Genomic DNA, 22,584 nt, shown 5'->3' with positions numbered 1-22,584 from the left:
GGTAACAGGTGCTCCAGGTTAAGGCAGATGAGGTTGACTATTGAGAAGGTCAGCTAAGAGGCACCTCTCTGACAGGTTCTGGAAGAGCGCCAAATGGGACGGTGCGCATTTAAGTCACCTAGCAGCAAAAAGGGTGAGGGAGTTGCCCAGTAAGCTGGAGGGAGTCTGCCCTGGTGACACTGAATGATGGATGGATGTAGACTGTACAAAGAGAAAAGGTGAAGCGAGAAGGAAAATGCGGACGGACTGCAGCAGATTGCAGCCAGGTGTTCAGAGAGATGGTTTGACTATGAACGTCATCCCGGATCGGGGGGGGGGGGGGGGGGGGGGGGTTCAAAGCAGACTGCAAAGAAATGCAGGAGATCGAAGCAGACATGAGGACGCAATTTTGTTTCCTGGAGGCAGAAAACAAGTGGATGCTGTGATTCCGAGAACAGCCATAATTCCTCCTTGTTGGATATTACGCCATGGATGTTCCACTGGAGGAGAGTCGTGATGGAGAAAGGGGAGGAGGAAAACAGTGGTCACCAAGAACTCACTGCTACCAACCACAGATATTTGAGGATCCTGCTCCAAGAGACCTGCAGAGGCGTCAGCATTCTCACTGGGTCAGCCAGTGGATTCCAGGGCAGTGCACACTGGCGAAACGGAGATCGGCCAGGTGACTGTATCAAATGGCGACACCATGGAAGAGAATTTCCGGTGAAGGATAAGACGATTTGCTTTTGATTCCTTGGAGCCTTTGCAGTGGCAGAAGAAGACTCAGGTGTTTGTTGGCTAGAGGGACATAAAAACTCTTCGTGGGAGTATTCGTTCTGTCCTTTCCAGCCTGCCAGTTGTGTAGCAGGTGATTTCGCCGCCAGATGCGAAAATTTGGTGGCTTGCGAGTGACAGGGTAAGGCACTTTTCCCCTCACCTGGATCTCCTGGACGGCCACTCATCAAGATATTTGGGATTTCTCAGGATGAGGCTGCATGGTCACCATTGCAATTGATAAAGTGGGGAGGAGGAGGTGAGCAGTCACCCTCGTGAGCATCCCTACCACAAGTAACACATTTGACTGGATTTCAACAGGACATGTGAGTGTATTTGTAACACTGACATTGGTAGCAGCAAACTGGATTCAGAACATATGGTCTGACCATGATGATTTCATAGCCTGCCTTGATGCTTGATGGAAGCACTACTCTATCAAACTTTATATAAAGTGTGTGTAGGCACAAAGCATGCTGCAACCTTTTTCATCACCTGTAGGACTGCAGTGACGCCCTGATCAGAGAAGAAAGGGAAATTTCTTGATCAGACCATCAAGCAACCTAAATAACACCACAGAAAGATTTCAGCATTCGATGGGCCTCGACAAGCGATACCACAAGGACCACGGGGGCAGCTGGGAGAATCTTGGAACGTTTAGAATCATTCCGTCTATGTTTAGTAGATGTAAACTGAGTTGGTGGTTGGCTCATTGCGAGAAAATCCCACATGATTGCCAGCGTCTCCTCAGAGGGGGCCTCACCCATCTTAAGTGATTGTTCACACACCTCCTGAACTCCTGACAGAGGGACCAATGGGCAATTTGGGAAGGTAACAGCTCACACAATCACTGCTCCCTTGAGCCTGGCCTGTACCAGGGGATACATTCGAACCCTACCTGTCGACCCAGGGCTGAGAATTGTGTGTTACCCAGACACATTTTATGCGTCAGACACATGGGACGGCCTTCAGGAGTGCACAGAGAGGGAGATGAAACAGAGAGGAACCTCAAACGCCACAGCAGAAGGATAGCAGAAGGAGAAGAAATGAACAAAAAACATTCGAGGGACTATCCTGAACTCACCAAAGAGTGGTAAGCTCCCTGGGGGGAACACCGGGTTATTGGTCAAAAAGCAACCACCTCGTTCTGGGCTGCCATCTCTGTTAGACCAGCTTCCAGTATGAAGTCCGCCACCTGGGGACTTATCACTACGCAACCCATGAGCTGCAACGAGGTTCTCTTCAGCAACAGCCGATCTTCTGCCTTGGAAGGCAACGGTTTGTGTCCAGGGTGGTGCAGCTGCCCACACACCAACACCAGGGCCAGTACTCCAGCACCTGCCATCATCGCGAGCTCTTCTCCCGTGTCCTGACGATCTCCACAAGAATTCTGGCAGTCGTACTTGCTGCTGGACGCCATGTTGTGCAAACCAGAGCACATGTTCCTGAGAAGGCTAAACCATGTGTCAGCATCGCTGGGCACAGCCAGTAGCCGGATTTGCAGCTGTCAGTGGGGCCTTCCCACTGCACGCCTGAGGGGGCTTCTCCGCAGCATCAAAACACTAGGAATTTTGTGGCCTAAGCTGAATAAAACTGGTCTTTCGGCCAGCTATGTTTTACTACCCACCACTGGACAGCATCACTATCTCCATCTCCCATCACACCTCAGCCTCTACACAGCGGTCCCTCATCCACAGGCCACTATAGTGATCACTGCATTTCATTTCCTTACAAACTAGTACACTCAAGTATTTGTAGGCTATGTCTGACTCCAGTTGTGACTCATCGGTGTTTTAGTCATAGGCTACTTCTTCCCCGAGTTTTTTCAAGTGCACAATTTTACATTTCTGACCATTTGAAACAAGCTGCCAATCTTTGCACCACTTCGATAGCTTATTAAGATGCGGGTGGATATTAGTGCAGTGTTTTTCACATATTACTTCATTACAGACCTCTGCATGATCTGATGTTACTATTAACATTGTATGCCAGGTCGTTAATATACACGAACACCTATGGTCCCAAGCACTTCCCTGGGGTATGCCTGATGTTACTTCAGCTTATGCCGATGACTCTTCATCCAGAATAACATTCTGCGTATTCTCTAACATGAAATACTCATTCGGGACGCAGATTTCGTTCTGTGCCCCACATGGCCACACTTTCATAAATCGGCATTGTAGTGAGACTGATTCAAGTGCTTTTCGGAAGTCAAGAAATACTCCATCCACTTAACCGCATTGATCCGCAGCTTTCAGGGTGTCATGTAACAAGAGCGCGAGTTGGGTTTCGCATGATCCATGTTTTCGGAATCCATAATGGTTGGCACTGAAGGAGGTCAGAAATATCCCATTATATTTGTGTTCAGAATATGTTCTATGACTCTACAACAATGAAATAGGGCGCTAGTTGTCTGCTACCCTTTTTTGCAGGCGGACGTGATCAGCGCTCTCTTCTATACATAGGCCATGGTTTTCTGCTCGAAGGATTAGTAGACCCGAATAGTTTCGATAGGGATTCCTTCGGCCACTAGAGCTTTGTTTAATTTTAGCTGTTTCGCAACGGCATTGACACTGATATCTATGTCTCATGATTTTAGACGTGCGAGAATTAAACTGTCCCGCAACATCTGTGTCTTTCTTAGCAATGGAACGTGTGAGGATGGAATTCAGCAATTTGTGCTTTCGTTTTGCTACCATCAATTTCATTGTGTGTGTCTTCCACGAGTGTCTGGACAACTTTGGTGCCATTGCCAGCCTTCACTCACGAACCGAAATTCTTTGGGATTTGCGAGAAATCTTCTGATAGATTTCTGTCACTGGAAGCGTCAGGCATTGCCCTCTTGTCAGCCAAATGCATTTCATCCAGTATCTCTACAGTCCTACGCTTTGCTTTACACCTATTATTAGTTCTGATTAAACAATACAGAGTAAGTTACCAATTTGTTTTAATAAAAGCAATGATGTACTTTAATTACATTCCTGCAGCTAGTACGCCTGATCCTTTTGTTTCAGTTGTTGAAAATGTAACGCTTCAATCCATTACTTCAAACAGCCTGCCCCATTACACTAACTCAATTCTATTACCTATAATTAATAAAATTAGCTATCGGAAATTAGTTCCATGACCCGAATACCTGAACAAAATCCTCCATACAATGAAATATCTCCCCAGCTCGGGCTAACAAAAGTATCATTAGTGGGTCCCTCTTCTGTTTCCCAATTTCTGAAGAAGGAATTCCGTTGCAACATTTGCGCAGCGGCCTCGGGAACATTCTGAGGAGATGCAAGGGTTCTGTGTCCAGGACTGGGGACGTTCGCGAGATGCCGCGTAGGAGGGGACATTGCCTTGGCTTGCTTGCCGCACCCCAGCTACTGCACATCCACTTTTCCACTGGGTGGTGTCTAATCCCGGGCGCTGGATACAGCCACCTGCGCCACACGCGAGAATTACAGGGTGAGTCGTATAGGACGTAGCATCCCTTCTACCTCGTGAACGGCTCAAGATATCTAAACGAGGTTTTCTGAGAATGAGAATACGTAGATGTGAACGGAAGTTTGTTTCATATTTAAATCACTTTTCTACCGAACGATGTATCGAAGCAAATACTTTAATGAAAGAATTTTTTAGCAGTATTCGAAAGTCCTAGCTAAGACGAATGTGGTGATAACATTTCTTAATGCTGGCGCTGAAATTTTGCGAAGAAAGATCCGATAAATGTGTTATAACGAAGGCAAAGCGATCAGAACTGTCTATTGCTGAGTGTACTACATGTAGTGTTTTCGTGCCGAGAAGGATGGCAAGTAACGAAAAATGGTTCAAGTGGCTCTGAGCACTATGGGACTTAACATCTGTAGTCATCAGTCCCCTAGAACTTAGAACTACTTAAACCTAACTAACCTAAGGACATCACACACATCCATGCCCGAGGCAGGATTCGAACCTGCGACCGTAGCAGTCGCGCGGTTCCGGACTGCGCGGCAACTAACGACATCTTACTTATGGTTACCTGACATGATCGTTCAGTGCAGGAGACTATCTATAAATTTGTATTGTAGTCTTTTGTTAACATAATGATCTTGCCAAATAAATGAATTTTTCACAATTACTGGATTACTAGTTGCTGCAATGTGTGTTGTCACCTTCAGCTCTATAAAAAGAAAACATGGCGAGGTTACAGGCTTACAGTCACATAAAAATGTTGTAGGACATACACAACAAGTCAATGACAACAATTACATACCCATAAAACCAGGTAGAGATAGTTACATCATAAAGTGCTTAAACGACTGTCTCTTTACGACAATGCAGTACATTGTGAAATAATAACTCATGAAATTCTGCTCATATGGACGAACACAATCCAAAGCCAAATATAATAACAAATACCTCTAATAAGTAAAATTTAAATAAGAACATACCACAGGACAGCTGAGACAGTACAATGACACGCCAGGTGTGCTATCATAATGTATGTACCACTCTGAGTACGAACGGCAATAAGACAGATACACGCCACGTCTTGCCCCTTCGTGGTAGAATGGCATGTTTGCTGCGACAGAGAAACTAATAATTGCATTTGGAATATAACGGAACCTAGTGCTGAGAGGTACCACCAGATGGCGGTCTGCACTACATGACAAATTACAATTAATGTTGCAGGTTTAACTTTAGAAGTAACAGAAGAAATGTAACATCGAGGCAGTTTACGTAAAGCAACACAATAGCAAAGTTTACACAAATTGTATATAAAGGAGACAGCAAATTGCTGCAAGGCAGTGGTTCCCAACCTGGGGGTAATTACGCCCTGAGGGGTAAAACGAAATTTTCAGGGGAGGGGGGGAGGAAAGGGGGTAAAAACACGAAGGATTAGATTACGGTTCAGTCACGTAACTAAATTGCCTCAAAAATCAATTTCACTACCTCATTAGACTAATAATTTTAAGATAGGTTGCTAATTCTAAAAGCGTCAAAAATGAGCATTAACGCATGTCGGTACGTGGCGGACACCACAGCAGATGTATTAACGACAGAGTTATTGGAACTTCGCCTGCAGTAGGCGATGACAACTAGCTGCAGTTGGCTACTTGCCTGTATTGTTGCGGTAGTTCATTACTTACTCCACCGAGTTATCGGTTCACTCATTGTTGTTCTTTCGTTAGCCAGTTATTATCTCGCCAGTCCGCCTCCGTAGCGTGTGTGTCCATCATTTTCATCATCACTGACACGCAAGTCGCCGAAGTGGCGTCAACTAAAAAATAGACTTGCAATACGGCGGCCGAACTCCGAAGGGGATATCCTGGCCAGTAAATGCCATACGATCATTTCATTTCATTGCCTCGCCAACCACGTCGACGGACGCTAACTGAGCGTCTCTTTTTTTTGTGGTTTTAGGGCGCAAAACTTCAATGGTCATTAGCGCCCAGACTACGATAGGAATGCACCGCCAGGCACAAGTTTAAAACAGCAACTAAAAGGGAAAACACGATAAAAGAGACTGACAGGCATAGGATTAAAAAAAAACAGCATCATCAAATGTCCTTAGAGAGGTTGGTCAAGTTGATAAAATGAAGAACGCGAGCAGCTGCTCGTGGGTCATCCGCTAAAATGGCATCTAGACTACAGGGCAGGCCAAGATCAAGACGCAGTGTGTTAAAATCCGGGCAGGACGTTAAAATGTGGCGGACCGTCAGCAATTGCCCACATGGGCAGAACGGCGCCGGCGCAGCCGTCATCAGATGGCGATGGCTGAACTGGCAGTGTCCAATTCGTAACCGGGCCAAAATGACCTCCTCCCGCCGAGAAGGGCGGGAGGAGGACGTCCAAGCCACGGGAAGACGTTTCAAGGCCCGAAGCTTGTTGTCTGTAAGTGCAGCCCAATCGGCATGCCACAGCGATAAAATGCGCCGACAAATGACCCTGCTACAATCTGACGAAGGGACACAACAAGAAGCTGTCCGAGGCTGGAGGACCGCAGCCTTGGCCGCGGCATCTGCAGCTTCGTTCCCAGGGATACCGACATGGCCAGGAACCCACATAAAGCTAACAGGAGAACCGACGTCCACCAGCTGCTGAAGAGAGCGTTGGATCCGGTGCACGAAAGGGTGAACCGGATACGGATCACTGAGGCTCTGGATGGCGCTCAGGGAATCGGAGCAGATGACATAAGCAGAATGTCGGTGGCGGCAGATGTAAAGAACAGCCTGGTAGAGGGCAAAGAGCTCAGCTGTGAAGACCGAACAATGGCCATGGAGCCGGTATTTGAAACTTTGTGCCCCGACAATAAAGGAACACCCGACCCCGTCATTGGTCTTAGAGCCATCTGTATAAATGAAGGTCATATTAATGAACTTCGTTCGAAGTTCGACAAAACGGGAGTGGTAAACCGAACCGGGGGTAACCTCCTTTGGAAGCGAGCTGAGGTCAAGGTGAACGCGAACCTCAGCCTGGAGCCAAGGTGGCGTGTGGCTCTCGCCTACTCGAAAGGTTGCAGGGAGTGAAAAATTAAGGTGTTGAAGGAGGCGACGAAAGCGAACTCCAGGGGGTAGCAGGGCAGAGACATAAAACCCATATTGACGGTCGAGCGAGTCGTCAAAAAAGGAACGATAAGACGGATGGTGGGGCATTGACAGTAGCCGACAGGCATACCGATAAAGCAGTATATCGCGCCGGTAGGTGAGTGGCAATTCACCAGCGTCAGCATGAAGACTCTCGACGGGACTAGTATAAAACGCTCCGATCGCAAGACGTAAACCCCGATGTTGTATGGAGTTGAGGCGGCGTAAGATGGATGGCCGTGCAGAGGAGTATACGAAGCTCACATAATCCAGCTTGGAGCGGACGATCGACCGATATAGACGAAGTAGGACGGTTCGATCCGCTCCCCACGACATACCACTGAGAACACGGAGGACATTTAGAGAACGGGTACAACGGGCAGCCAAATATGACACATGTGGAGACCAGCTATGTTTCCTGTCAAATGTAAGACCTAAAAATTTTGTTGTCTCCACGAATGGGAGAGCAACGGGACCGAGTCGTAAGGACGGTGGGAGAAACTCTTTGTAACGCCAGAAGTTAATACAGACCGTCTTCTCGGCAGAAAAACGGAAGCCATTGGCGACACTCCAAGAGTAAAGACGGTCAAGAGAACGCTGAAGACAGCGCTCCAGGGAACATGTACGCTGAGCGCTGCAATAGATGGTAAAATCGTCCACGAAAAGGGAGCCCGATACATCAGCTGGGAGGCAATCCATTATTGGATTGATCGCTATAGCGAAGAGAGCGACGCTCAAAACTGAGCCCTGTGGCACCCCATTCTCCTGGCGAAAGGTGTCTGACAGGACAGAACCCACACGTACCCTGAACTGTCGATCCATTAAAAAGGAACGAATAAAAAGAGGGAGGCGACCGCGAAGGCCCCATGTATGCATGGTGCGGAGAATGCCCGCCCTCCAACAGGTGTCGTAAGCCTTCTCCAAATCAAAGAACACAGCTGCGGTCGGGCGCTTCCGCAAGAAGTTATTCATAATGAAGGTCGACAAGGTAACCAGATGGTCAACAGCAGAGCGGCGCCTACGAAATCCACATTGTACATTGGTAAGGAGGCGTCGAGACTCTAGCAGCCAAACCAAACGAGAGTGAAAAGACACAGCTGGTAAGCGAGATGGGTCGATAACTGGAAGGCAAGTGCTTGTCCTTCCCCGGCTTAGGAATCGGGACAACAATAGACTCGCGCCAGCATGCGGGAACATGTCCCTCAATCCAGATGCGATTGTAAGTACGAAGAAGGAAACCTTTACCCGCAGGAGAAAGGTTCTTCAGCATCTGAATATGAATTGAATCAGGCCCTGGAGCGGAGGACGTGATCGGCCAGGTGCGTTTTCGAGTTCCCGCATGGTGAATGGGGCATTATAACTTTCACGATTCGAGGAGCGGAAGTTAGGTGGCCTAGCCTCCTCTGCCTGTTTGCGGGGGAGGAAGGCAGGGTGGTAATGAGCGGAGCTCGAAACCTCTGCGAAAAAGCGGCCGAAGGCATTGGAGACATCCTCAGGGGCCACAAGGACGTCATTCGCGACCGTCAAGCCAGAAACTGGTGAGTGGACCTTAGTGCCAGATAACCGGCGCAGGCTACGCCAGACAACAGAAGAAGGAGTAAAACTGTTGAAGGTGCTTGTGAAAGCAGCCCAGCTGGCTTTCTTGCTTTCTTTAATAATACGACGACACTGTGCACGTAATCGTTTATAATTGATACAATTCGCCACTGTAGGGTGGCGTTTAAAGGTGGGTAAAGCACGTCGGCGAGCACGTAAAGCGTCTCTACATGCTGCGGTCCACCAGGGGACCGGTACGCGACGTGGAGAAGAAGTAGGGTGAGGGATGGAATATTCAGCAGCAGTGAGAATGACTTCCGTGAGGTGTGCGACCTGACGATCGCAGCTTGTGAAGATTTCATCCTGAAAGGTCGCCCTGGAAGAGAAGAGCCCCCAGTCTGCTCTGGAGATGTTCCAACTAGATGAGCACGGAGATGGGGTATGCTGCAGGAGATGGATAACACACGGGAAGTGGTCGCTCGAATGTGTATCAGAAAGTGCATACCACTCAAACCGGCGTGCAAGTTGGGTAGTACATATAGAGAGGTCTAAATGGGAATACGTGTGAGATGTGTCCGAAAGAAAAGTAGGGGCGCCAGTATTGAGGCAGACAAGATTGAGCTGGTTGAAAAGGTCTGCTAACAGGGAGCCCCTCGGGCAGGATGCTGGAGAGCCCCAAAGGGGATGGTGGGCACTGAAGTCTCCAGTTAACAAAAATGGTGCAGGGAGCTGAGCTATAATTTGCATCATGTCTGCCCTGGTAACAGCAGACGACGATGGAGTGTAAACGGTACAAATGGAAAATGTGAAAGTGGGGAGAGTAATGCGGATGGCAACTGCCTGCAGGCCGGTGTGCAATGTGATGGGATCGTAGTAAATATCATCCCGGACCAGCAACATAACCCCTCCATGAGCCGGAATACCTACCACAGGGGGTAGGTCAAAACGCACAGAGGTGTAGTGTGCCAAGGCAATTTGATCGCATGGGCGTAGCTTCGTTTCCTGGAGGGCTACGACGAGTGGACGGTGCAAGCGGAGCAGCAACTTCAAGTCCTCTCGGTTAGAGCGAATGCTGCGAATATTCCAGTGAATAAGTGCCATCGTAAGAAGAAAAGGAAGGTGAAAGAAGGGGTCACCTCGAAGGCCGCTGAGGGCCTGGCTTCGAGCGAGCACTGCCGCCGCTATCAGTAGGCGGACAGTCATCGTCCATTGGGTCTATAGGTTCATCGGCCATCTCGGTAAGATGGCCGGGAGGGGGAGCTTCCTCCGCTGGTGAACGGCCAGATGTTCGGCTACCAGCGGTGCGGCCAGGCGAAACGGATGACGGCCTGGGGCGGCAACCGCTGGGTGGCGCAGGAGAAGAAATGCGCCGTGGCGGAGAACTGTGCTTCCTATGAGCCTTCTTGGAAGGTCGTTTGGTGGAAGTACTGGTCGATGGCTGGGAGGTCGAGGTACGTAGGAAGTCTGCACGGGACGGTTCCTTCTTCAAGGCCCGTGCATCTGACTTCTGGGTCTTCGTCTTAGCAGAAGTGGATGAAGGGGCTTGTGTCTGTGGGGTGATGGGAGGAAGAGGAGACGTCGACCGCGCGATCTTAGCACTGGCCGAACGGACGACCGTGGTGCTGAAGGTCAGATCGCATGTCTGGGTTGCCACCTCCCTGGTAGTCCGAGGAGAGGCGAGGACAGTACTGAATTTGCCCGCTGGGAGCAGCGTGGGCTTCCTACTAGCAAATAGCTTGCGAGCAGCCGAGGTGGACACTTTCTCTTTGACCCGAATTTCTTGGATACATCGCTCTTCCTTATAGATGGGACAGTCGGGGGAGGACGCTGCATGGTCACCCTGACAGTTCACACAACGAGGAGGCGGAGGTGGACAGTCACCCTCATGGGCGTCCCTGCCACAAGTGACACATTTAGTCGCATTGGAACAAGACTGGCGAGTGTGATTAAAACGCTGACACTGGTAGCAGCGCGTAGGTGTCGGGACATAGGGGCGAACAGAAATAACCTCGTAGCCCGCTTTGATGCGCGATGGCAGCTGAACACTATCAAAGGTCAAGAAAAGCATCCGGGTCTGTACAAGGTCATTGTTGACCTTTTTCATGACCCTATGGACAGCCGTCACGCCCTGCTCAGCGAGGAACGACTGAATCTCCTCGTCAGTCAATCCGTCGAGAGATCTAGTATAGACCACACCACGAGACGAATTCAAAGTTCGGTGAGCCTCCACCCAGACAGGGAACGTGTACAGGAGTGTGGCTCGAAGCAGTTTCTGTGCCTGAAAGGCGCTTTCAGTTTCTAGTAGCAAGGTACCATTACGCAACCTTGTACAAGACTTAACAGTACCGGCTATGGCATCTACGCCCTTCTGGATAACGAAAGGGTTGACAGAGGAAAAATCCTTTCCATCCTCAGATCGAGAAACGACGAGGAACTGTGGGGCAGGCGGTAGTACCTTTGTCACTGGTGGCTGGTCATGTTTCCGTTTGTGGGCAGAAGTCGAGAGAGAAGAAGAGAAATCCATTGCGGAGGAATCCCCCATGATTGCCAGCGTCTCCAATGGCGCGCTCCTTTCTTATGGGGACCCTCTCAGAGGGCACTCCCGCCTTAGGTGAATGTTTACACCTCAGGTCACACCTCCCGAGAAACAGACGGAGGGACCAATCGGCATGGTCAGAAGATATCAGCTCAGGCAATCACCCCTCCCTGGGCCTGGTCTTTACCAGGGGGTACGTGCGTGCCTTACTTGTCTACCCAGGGCGGGGAATTACGCGTTACCCCGTCACCGGCTACGCGTGCGAACGCGTGGGTCGGCCTTCAGGCGCGCACAGGGAGGAAGGAAGAAGAGGAAAAGGAAGAGAGAGAGAGGACAGACTGTCTCAAACGCCGAGGCGGAGACAAGAGAAGGCAAGGAGATGAAGGCAAGGAGATGAAGGCAAGGAGATGAAGGCAAGGAGATGAAGGCAAGGAGATGAAGGCAAGGAGATGAAGGCAAGGAGATGAAGGCAAGGAGATGAAGGCAAGGAGATGAAGGCAAGGAGATGAAGGCAAGGAGATGAAGGCAAGGAGATGAAGGCAAGGAGATGAAGGCAAGGAGATGAAGGCAAGGAGATGAAGGCAAGGAGATGAAGGCAAGGAGATGAAGGCAAGGAGATGAAGGCAAGGAGATGAAGGCAAGGAGATGAAGGCAAGGAGATGAAGGCAAGGAGATGAAGGCAAGGAGATGAAGGCAAGGAGATGAAGGCAAGGAGATGAAGGCAAGGAGATGAAGGCAAGGAGATGAAGGCAAGGAGATGAAGGCAAGGAGATGAAGGCAAGGAGATGAAGGCAAGGAGATGAAGGCAAGGGAAAGAAGGCAAGGGAAAGAAGGCAAGGGAAAGAAGGCAAGGGAAAGAAGGCAAGGGAAAGAAGGCAAGGGAAAGAAGGCAAGGGAAAGAAGGCAAGGGAAAGAAGGCAAGGGAAAGAAGGCAAGGGAAAGAAGGCAAGGGAAAGAAGGCAAGGGAAAGAAGGCAAGGGAAAGAAGGCAAGGGAAAGAAGGCAAGGGAAAGAAGGCAAGGGAAAGAAGGCAAGGGAAAGAAGGCAAGGGAAAGAAGGCAAGGGAAAGAGTAAGGAAGACAGTGAGATGGAGAAGAACAAAGAAAGGATCCAACCAGGGGAAGGAAGAAACGAGAAGTGAAAAACCAAAAAGACCACAATTATAGGTCGTGGAACCGTCCGTCTCCGGACGCAGGCGCTAACTACCCCCGTGAGGGGGATGGACTCCTTTTAGTCGCCTCTTACGACAGGCAGGAATACCGCGGGCCTATTCTAACCCCCGAACCCGCAGGGGGGAATGAGCGTCTCTGATTTCACTGCCTTCTCAACGTATTTCGGATTGAGGCGAGAAACAAGTGAGTTAAGTTTTTCCTGCTCAAGCGCTAACTGTTGGGTAAGAAATTCCTAATTAACAGCGCTGCCTTTCGTTTATTACTGGACATAAATAGCTGAGTCGATAAGATTTAAGTAAGTGCACAAGTTTCTTTTTCATCTGTACTTCTGTTGCCACTGAACAGTAATTCTAAAAAGTTCGCTATAAACGACGTACACAGCTGCAATCTAAATGTAACTTCACAGTGAGGAACAGAAATGGATTCAGCACGTGCCTCTAGCCGACATTTTCACTGCAAAATAAATGCTACAGATACAGGTGTATGATTTCAGACGTGGGCATAAGCGCGATTACAAGCTTACGAGTCGAGGAAATATATGGCAAGAAGTCTATGAGACATATTTTGTTACAATATTTCCATTAACATAAAAAGTGGAAAGTATTCACTAGCATCATAGTGTGGTAAATTGCTTCGCTTGTGATAAGGCTACAACACATTTAACATCTGGTCATGCTTCGGACGAAAACGCACACTTTGCGCTATGTACCGCTGCCTGCCTTCCCCAAAAATGGCTCTGAGCACTATGGGACTTCTGAGGTCATCAGTCCCCTAGAACTTAGAACTGCTTAAACCTGACTAACCTAAGTACATCATCACACACATCCATACCCGAGGCAGGATTCGAACCTGCGACCGTAGCGGTCGCGCGGTTCCAGACTGTAGCGCCTAGAACCGCTCGGTCACTCCGGCCGGCATGCCTTCCCCATTTCATAACAAAGCTTGTGCTCGCCAAGCTGCCTCCTAAAAGCGCCTGATTGATGCATGTGTAAAAAAGGTGACAGCACTGGAACTGTAAATCGCAGTACGCAATGATTCACTGTTCAGACTCATTGTCACAATACTTTGTGGCAGACGTTGTCACCCTGCCGTGCAAATAATCGTGTTCGCACCGAGATTTGATTCACGGAAAACATTAAGCTGAAGGTTGAGTCATCTGTTGCGCCGCTAAAAAATGTGTGAAACAACAAAAGTTGCATTACTCGATGAAGTAGTTTTCTTTCGAAAACTAATTTACTTTTTGCACAAAAAAATAAAAACGACAGATTCTCGATTCGCATGGTTTTCACTAAGCAGTCGTCAAACTATTGTAGGGAAACTGCACACATTATGATAGGACCCCTGCTTAAGGCATGTTAATTATTTAATTACTAGAGGTGTTCATTATTATATCTGACTATGAATTGTATCCGTGCATATGACAAGAATTTGAGGAGAGTTATTTTTTCGAAATATACTATATAGTCTGTATTCTATATTTTTACTACTTGCTTTCTGGATATGAATTACAGTTTTTGAATTAGAAATGTTTTATGACTTAACTGTGAAGTCATAAACGGAATTTAATCAACTGCTTTTACGGCCGGTTGCCGAACAGAACAGACACTAACAAACATATCTCTCTAGGAAATTTAACAGTAAATGTTCTTAGTTGAATTTCCTTCTCAGTGGGAAACTTTACCACTTGTTTCTGTTGCTATGGTCGTCTCTAATACAGCTGCCATAGAAATTATTTGTTGACCGTTTCGTCTAATGAGAGAAAGTTTTGTTTCGATGAGGTGTGACGAACTGTTTGTCAAATAGGCAGGTACTGTGTTTCACTTCACTTTTATATTGAGTCAAAATTGACTTATTCAGAGAACTATTACAACAGGAAAAGTGATAAAAATGTTCGCGTCCTCTTCATCAAGATACACCACAAATTCCCCTATTTTTGCCGACTTGAAAAAAGTGACAGTTACGTCTCTCTCATCTAACAGCTTCTCTACTACAGCGCATCGCTTCGTTTTTTAGTTTACGTATAACTCACTGGAAACACTTAGCAAGTGCCATTACAGATCATAATGTGACAGAATGGCTCAAGCGTTTATGATATAACAACCACTGCCCGATTTTGTGGGTATGTAATTTTTGTAACTGAGGAGTTGTGTATGGTATGCCCTGCTACATTTTTATATGACTATAAGCTTGTAACCACTGCATATTTTTTTATAGATCTGAAGATGGCAACATGTCGAAACTAGTAGTCCGGTAATTGTCTTAATACAGTGATCTTGGCAAATTGATTTTTCACAGGAAGACTACAACAGAAATCTTACTTGTGTTTGTACAGTACAGTTACAAGAGTATATTATTAAATTTATGGGTGATTTGGGGGAGTATAGGATGCGACTGGCAGCAAAAAAAGCTCTAATTTTGCTGGGTATAGAGTCTAAATGAGCTTCGAACACAGATACATGAAAGTCATTCCACGCTGCTGGGATTCTGCAACATAGTTCATCAGTAGTAGTGAGTGGTTAGTGGTTAGCTTGAAAGTATGTGAACATCGATGTCATCAGTCCCTTTTCTTTCCTTTAGTAATTGAAGCCTATTGGCTTCCAGGAGAAGAGAAGGATCGACTGCCAGTTTGATCTTCTCGGCGTCATCTGAGGTAGGTTAAAAGCAGAGGAAGGAAAACGTCATAGTTAAGGAACTTCACTGAAGCAGGAGGGGTGTCTGTGTCTGTGTGTCTGTGTGTCTGTGTGTCTGTGTGTCTGTGTGTCTGTGTGTCTGTGTGTCTGTGTGTCTGTGTGTCTGTGTGTCTGTGTGTCTGTGTGTCTGTGTGTCTGTGTGTCTGTGTGTCTGTGTGTCTGTGTGTCTGTGTGTCTGTGTGTCTGTGTGTCTGTGTGTCTGTGTGTCTGTGTGTCTGTGTGTCTGTGTGTCTGTGTGTCTGTGTGTCTGTGTGTCTGTGTGTCTGTGTGTCTGTGTGTCTGTGTGTCTGTGTGTCTGTGTGTCTGTGTGTCTGTGTGTCTGTGTGTCTGTGTGTCTGTGTGTCTGTGTGTCTGTGTGTCTGTGTGTCTGTGTGTCTGTGTGTCTGTGTGTCTGTGTGTCTGTGTGTCTGTGTGTCTGTGTCTGTGTGTAGCAACCGGAGACCAGTCCTGCAACGGAAGTAAGGTTCCCCACCTGTCCGGCAGTCCCCTATTCATTGTAGAATACTGGCTGAAAGTTCACGCCACTGTGTGGGTAAAAGGAGGTGAGACGTTGGTGAATCAATCACTCAAACAAGGCGTAAAACTAGATCAGCTGCTCGGACGTCGTCACCTAAGGGTAGAGGCAAAGATGTCAAGCTTCCGCACTCGCCACCAAGCAGCGAAGTTAAGGCACTAACACGATATGAGCCATCGTCGGAGGTGCATCAGAGCGATAACGGGATGGACGCTTTCGCCTGAGAAAGTGACCAGGAGTTACGCACGCTTGGCTGATAAGTAGACGTCGTAGGATAATAGATGCCGTTCGTGAAAGGTTCAATAAAGTTCTCCATGCTGTCGTGGATCCCTTTATCCTACACTATGTGATCAAATGTATCCGGACACCTGGCTGAAAATGACTTACAAGTTCATGACGCCCTCCATCGGTAATGCTGGAATTCAACATGGTCTTGGCCCACCCTTAGCCTTGATGACAGCTTCCACTCTCGCATGCATACGTTCGATCAGGTGCTGGAAGGTTTCTTGGGAGGAGTGACAGCCCATTCTTCACGGAGTGTTGCACTGAGGAGAGGTATCGATATCAGTCGGTGATGCCTGGCACGAAGTCGGCGTTCGAAAACATCCCAAAGGTGTTCTATAGGCTTCTGGTCAGGACTGTGTGTAGGACAGTCCATTGCAGGTATGTTATTTCTCATCTAACCACTCCATCACAGGCCATGCATTATGCACAGGTGCTCGATCGTGTTGAAAGATGCAGTCGCCATCCCCGAATTGCTCTTCAACAGTGGGAAGCTAGAAGGTGCTTAAAACATCAATGTAGGCCTCTGCTGTGATATTTCAACACAAAGCAACAAGGGGTGCAAGCTCCCTCCATGAAAAACACGACCGCACCATAACACTACTGCCTCCGAATTTTACTGTTGGCACTACACACGCTAGCGGATGACGTTCACCAGGCATTCACCATACCCATACCCTGCCATCGGATCGCCACATTGTGTACCGTGATTCGTCACTCCACACAACGGTTTTCCACTGTTCAATCGTCCAATGTTTACGTTCCTTACACTAAGCGACCCTCTTCAAATGCCGGCGGTCTCTGTCAGTCAACAGACGAGGTCGGCCTGTACGCTTTTGTGCCGTACGTGTCCCTTCACGTTTCCACTTCACTATCACATCGAAAACAGTGGACCTAGGGATGTTTAGGAGTGTGGAAATCTCGTGTACAGACGTATGATACAAGTGACACCCAATCACCTGACCACTATCGAAGTCCTTGAGTTCCGCGGAGCGCCACATTCTGCTCTCTCACGATGTCTAATGACTACTGAGGTCACTGATATGGAGTACCTGGCACTAGGTGGCAGCACAATGTACCTAATGTGAGAAACGTATGTTTTGGTGGTGTCTGGATACATTTGATCACATAGTGTATGTAGCTTGTTCGTAATGACCACAGTGAGCGGTTCCTTGTTCCAGTCCTCCAAAACTCTGATTCCGGTCTGATTTACAAGTTGCCATCTCGGTACCCTGATTTGTTAACTAGTCCGCAACATCGTTTCCCGTAATCCCTACATGATTCGGTGTCCAAACGAATACGATTGAGCTCCCAGTATCGTGGAGGCAAGAAAGAACATCTTGTATGGACAAAACCAGTGCGTCAGAAGGATAGCATTGGTTTATGGCCTGCAGTTAGATGTCTTTGGACAAGTCCATCAAAGCAATAAAACGAAGAACACGAGCAGCTGCTCGAGCGTCATCAGCTAAAATCTCCTGTAAAGTAGATGGCAGAGACAGGACAACACGAGATTGATTAAAACAGGGACACGACAATAAAACATGGCGCACTGTCAATGCATTACCACAAGGCCACCGCGGGGCATGGTCACCGGATAGCAGGTAGCGGTGGCTAAACCGGCAATGCCCAAACCGCAACCTGGCCAAAATGACCTCTCACCGAGATGGTCGGGAGGAGGTTGTCCAAGCTGTTTGGAACGGTTTTATGGCCTGGAGCTTATTGTCTTGAAGTGACGACCAAGTATCCCACCATAATGACAAGCCCCTTACAAACAACCCCACTAATGTCAGATGATGGGACACAAAGGGAGGCTGGTAGAGGCAGGAGGACTGCAGGCGTGGCCACAGCATCAGCAGCCTCATTCCCAGGTACTCCTACATGGCCTGGAACCCACATAAAGCTAACAGGAGAGCCATCATCAGCAAAGGGATGGAGGGATTGCTGGATCAGTTGCACTAAGGGATGGACCGGATATGGAGCTCCAAGGCTCTGAAGAGCACTGAGTGAATCAGAGCAAAGTAAATACGGAGAATGGCGGTGGCGGCGGACATACTGAACGGCCTGATTGAGAACAAAAAGCTCGGCCGTAAAGCTGGAACACTGGTCGAGGAGCCGGTATTTAAAGGTGACGTCCCCGACGACAAAGGCACAACCGACACCACCGTCAGTTTTGGAGCCATCAGTGTAAATAAAGGAGTTACCGGCAAGTCGCGCACGAAGTTCGACAAACCGTGAGCAATACACTGCATCCTGAGTACCCTCCTTCGGGAGCGAGCTGAGGTCAAGATGAATGTGAACCAGATCCTGGAGCCAAGGTGGTGTCAGGCTCTCACCCTCTCTGAAGGTGGTAGGAAGGGCAAAACCCAATTGTCGAAGCAGGCGACGAAAGCGGACTCCAGGGGGCAGCAGGGCAGACACATACAACCCATACTGACGATCGTGAGAATCGGCGAAGATGGACTAATAAGAGGGGTTGTAGGGCATTGACAACAGCCGGCAGGCATACCGACAAAGCAGTACATCGCGCCAGTAGGTCAATGGTAATTCGGCAGCTTCAGCATAAAGCCTCTCGACGGGACTAGTATAAAATTCTCCGGTCGCAAGACGTAACCCCCAATGATAGATGGAGCTGAGACGGCGTAAGAGGGATGGCCGGGCAGACGAGTAGACAAGTAGACGAGGCTCCCATAATCCAGCTTTGATCGGACTATGGACTGATACAAGCAAAGCAGGACAGTGTGATCCACTCCCCAAGATGAACCACTAAGAACACGGAGGACATTAAGGGAAAGTGCACAATGGGCAGCCAAATAAGAGACATGCGGAGACCAACAAAGTTTCCTGTCCAGTGCGAGCCCTGAAAACTTCGTTGTCTCCACGAATGGGAGAACAACGGGACTGAGATGTAAGGATGGTGGAAGGAATGCTTTATATCGCCAAACGTTGATGCAAACCATCTTTTCAGAGAACTGGAAGCCATTAGCCACACTCCATGAGTAGAGGCTGTCAAGACAACGCTGAAGGCAGCGCCCCAGGAGGCATCTTCTCTGGGCACTGCAGTAGATCGCGAAGTCGTCGACGAAAAGAGAGCCTGAGACGTTAGGTGGAATGCAATCCATAATATGAGTGATCGCTATGACAAAAAGGGCTACACTGAAAACGGAGCCCTGAGGCACTCCGATCTCCTGGAGGAAGACGTCCAACAATACGGAACCTACACGTACCCTAAACATTCGACCTGTTAAAAATGAATCAATAAAAAGGGTCAGGCGACCACGTAGGCCCCACGTGTGCATAGTGCGGAGGATACCTCCTCTCGAACAGGTATTGTAAGCCTTCTCCAAATCGAAGAACACAGCTACCATTTGGCACTTACGCAAACAGTTATTCATGATGAACGTCGACAATGTCACAAGGTGGTCAACAGCGGAGCAGCGTCGACGAAAGCCACACTGAACATTGGTAAGTAGCCGTCGAGATTCAAGAATCCAAACCAACCGTGTGTTAACCATGCGCTCCAACACCTTACAGACATAGCTTGTAAGAGAAATGGGGCGGTAACTAGAAGGAAGGTGTCTATCCTTCCCAGGTTTAGGTATGGGAACAACGACAGCCTCACGCCAACGCATGGGGACCTGACCTTTGGTCCAGTCGCGATTACAGGTATGAAGAAGAAAGCATCTGCCTGCCGGTGAAAGGTGTGCCAGCATCTGAACGTGAATGGCATCTGGCCCCAGAGCAGAGGACCGGGACAGTGCAAGTGCATGTTCGAGTTCCCGCATGGTAAAGGGGGCATTATAATCTTCCAGATTCAGCGAGTGGAAGGAAGGTCGCCGAGCCTCTTCTGGCTCTTTTCTGGGAAGGAAGGCAGGGTGGTAATGGGCGGAACTTGAAACCTCCGCGAAAAAGCGTCCGAAGGCGTTGGAGACATCCACAGGGTCCACAAGTACCTCATTACCAGAAGTCAGGCCAGGTATCGAGGAGTGGGCCTTAATGTCCGATAGCCGGCGCAGGTCACCCCAGACGACATAAGAGTGAGTGAAACTGTTAAAGGGGCTTGTGAAAGAGGCCCAACAAGCTTTTTGGCTGTCTTTGATGACTCGACGACACTGCACTCGCAGTCGTTTGTAATCAATACAAGTCGCCAGCGTAGGATGGCGGCGAAAGGTGCGTAAAGCACGTCGTCGAGCACGGATAGCATCTCTGCAAGCCTCATTCCACCAGCAGACTGAAATGCGACATGAAGAAAAGGTAGTACGAGGAATGGAACATTCGGCAGCATTGATGATAACAGCCGTCAGGTATTCGACATGACTGTCACAGCTGAGAAAATCTTTGTCCAGAAACGTCGCCAGGGAGGAGTGAAGTCCCCAGTCAGCTTTCGGTATGTTCCAGCTCGAGAGACGTGGGGATGGGGTGTGGAGCAGGAGAAGAACGACACAGAGGAAATGGTCGCTTGAATAGGTGTCAGAAAGGACATACCACTCTAACTGATGGTAGAGTTGAAAACATCCACCAAGAGGGAGCCTCTCTGACAGGATGCAGGAAAACCCCAAAGGGGATGATGGGCATCGAAGTCGACAAACAATAAAAACGGCGGAGGAAGCTGAGCAACCAGGTGCATCATATCAGCCCAACTAACTGCGGATGACGGAGTGGAGACAGTACAAACAGAAAAAGTAAAGGCAGAAAGAGTAATACAGACAGCTATTGCTTGGAGTGGGGTAGTCAATGGGATGGGATGGTAATAGACATCGTCCTGAACGAGCAACATGACCCCACCATGAGCTGGAATACCATCCACAGGGGTTAGGTCGGATCACTCAGATGTATAGTGGGTAAAAGCAATACGGTCAGTTGGGTGTAACTTCGTTTCCTGGAGACCAATGATGAGCGGACAGTGCAGGCAGAGGAGCAGTTGTAATTCCTCCCTCTTATGTTCCAATGTAACAGAGCCATCGCGAATCAGAGAAAGGGGGGAACGAAACGGGTGAAAAACTGGTCACCTCGACGGCCGCGGAGGGCCAGGTTTGGAGGGAACATCGCTACAACCGTTGGGAGGCGAATCCTGTTCCATCGAGTCGTCGCCAGCTGCAGTCACATTCCTGGGTTGCGCAGGAGGGGCAGCATCGTCCGCCGACGACAGGCCAGCTGAGCGCCTGGCAGCAGAGCGTCCCGGCGAAACTGAGGATGGCTGAGAGCAGCGACTGTCGGATGGAGCATCAGACGAAACGCGCTAGGGTGGAGAGGGGGATAAAGACTTCTTCTTGGAGGCCTTCTTGGAAGACTGATGAGTCACAGGGATGGTGGGCTGTGGGAGCTGGACCCAAAGAAAGTCCTCACATTCAGGGTCCTTTTTGGAACGCCGGACCTCGGAAGCCGGGGTCCGTAACATTTCACCGATGGACGCCTGAGAAGAGAATCGCTTCTCAGGAGACGGTGGGGAGGAGGAGGAGGAGGAGGAGGAGGAGGAAGGGTGGCCCCTGGGGCAGAGGGGCAGGGGCCACGAGGGAGGATGATTTGGAAGGGAGGGATTTGGGAGGCAGAGGCATAGACCCCGGATGGGGTGAGGAGGTGGATGGGGGAGAGGATAGGGGTGAGGATACTTCGGAAGGAGCGGACACGACTGAAGCAAATGACGTTGTCAACATCACGGGATGGCGGCAGTCATATTTCTTCCTGGCCTCAGAATAAGACAGACGGTCCAAGGTTTTCAATTCTTGTATCTTCTTCTCCTTCTGATATGCGTGGCACTCTGAAGATCTAGGCGAGTAGAAGCCAGGACAATTGACGCACCGAGGTGGTGGGGTGCATGTATGTCCCTCACGAAGGGGACGTCCACAATCACCACAAAGGGGCTCAGCTTCACACTGTGACGACATGTGCCCGAAGCGCAAACATCAAAAGCATCACATAGGAGGTAGGACGTAAGGCCACATGTCACACCGATAGCATATCACCTTTACCTTCTCCAGGAGAACACCCCTCTCGAAGGCGAGGATAAAGGCCCTAGTGTCGACGCGTCTCTTTGGGGCCTCGCTGGAGTCTCCGGACTAAAATGCACGCCACGGCGCTCCAGGTAGGCCCTGAGCTCATCATCAGCAGGAGGTCCCGATGGAAAATAATCCCCTGCATCCTATTGAGCGCCAGATGTGGGACAATGGACAGTGGGATGTCCCCTAGTCGGTCGCATGCCTGGAGCGCCGCCGACTGTGTGGCGGAGGCGGTCTTTATGAGAATGGACCCCGAACACATTTTACTAAGAGCCTCAATTTCTCCAAGGATATCCTCGATATGCTGTACAAAGAACTTGGGCTTGGAGGTGGTGAACGCCCCCCCCCCCCCCCGGTCAATCCGAGAACAGACTAAATAGCGGGGTAAGTATTTCGCCCCAAGCCAGCGGGCCTGTCCTTCCTCTCAGGGAGTGGCCAAGGGGGAAAAGGCTTAAGTACCAGAACCAGAGACAGAGACAGAACCTTTCCTCTTAGAAGACGCGGCCACAGAGTGACCTGATGCATGTTGACGTTTCATCTGCAAAACGTCCA

The sequence above is a fragment of the Schistocerca cancellata genome, chromosome 2 (genome assembly GCF_023864275.1).
Source record: "Schistocerca cancellata isolate TAMUIC-IGC-003103 chromosome 2, iqSchCanc2.1, whole genome shotgun sequence".
NCBI classification, from domain to species: Eukaryota; Metazoa; Arthropoda; class Insecta; order Orthoptera; family Acrididae; genus Schistocerca; species Schistocerca cancellata.
Note: the sequence above shows the minus strand (reverse complement) of the source record.